The following is a 570-nucleotide window of genomic DNA, read 5'->3' as shown; positions in this document are numbered from 1 at the left end:
ATGTTTGTGTTTTATTTTGTCCGCTATCACAGCGGTTGAATGCTTGGGCGCATGAACGGACCCGTTGTTCACACAAAACACATTTCCCTATGCACCCGGAGCTGAACGGGGTGTCAAGAGGTGTAAGAGAGGCTTCTTGAGGGGCGGTCCGGCCGTGGCGAGATCTGACCCCATCCTTTTCCTGTCTCGCGGATCAGGATGAAGCCTGAGGCGCCGGGTCCAACGCAATCTTGGGTCCCTGGCGCTTAGGAGGAGGGTAGCGTTTGGCCGAGCGAGAGCGTCCCCGCGTCTGCTGCGCTTTAGTGGGCTGAACAGCGGGGGTGGCAGGTGCTGGTTTCGCGGGCTGCTGAGTCGGCGCAGATTTAGGGCAAGCTGAGGCAGCAGGGACGATTTCTGTGCCTCTGTGAAGCGTTCAGCGAATCCTTCGACTGCCGGGCCGAAAAGACCTTTGGGAGAGACTGGAGCATCAAGGAAGGGGATCTTATCCGCGTCCTTAATCTCCATCAGCATCAACCATAAATGGCGCTCGAGCACCACAAGGCTGGCCATCGATCTCCCGATCGCCTGGGC

The sequence above is a fragment of the Sinocyclocheilus anshuiensis genome, unplaced genomic scaffold (genome assembly GCF_001515605.1).
Source record: "Sinocyclocheilus anshuiensis isolate Anshui unplaced genomic scaffold, SAMN03320099.WGS_v1.1 scaffold455, whole genome shotgun sequence".
NCBI lineage: Eukaryota > Metazoa > Chordata > Actinopteri > Cypriniformes > Cyprinidae > Sinocyclocheilus > Sinocyclocheilus anshuiensis.
This window is presented reverse-complemented; position numbering follows the sequence as displayed.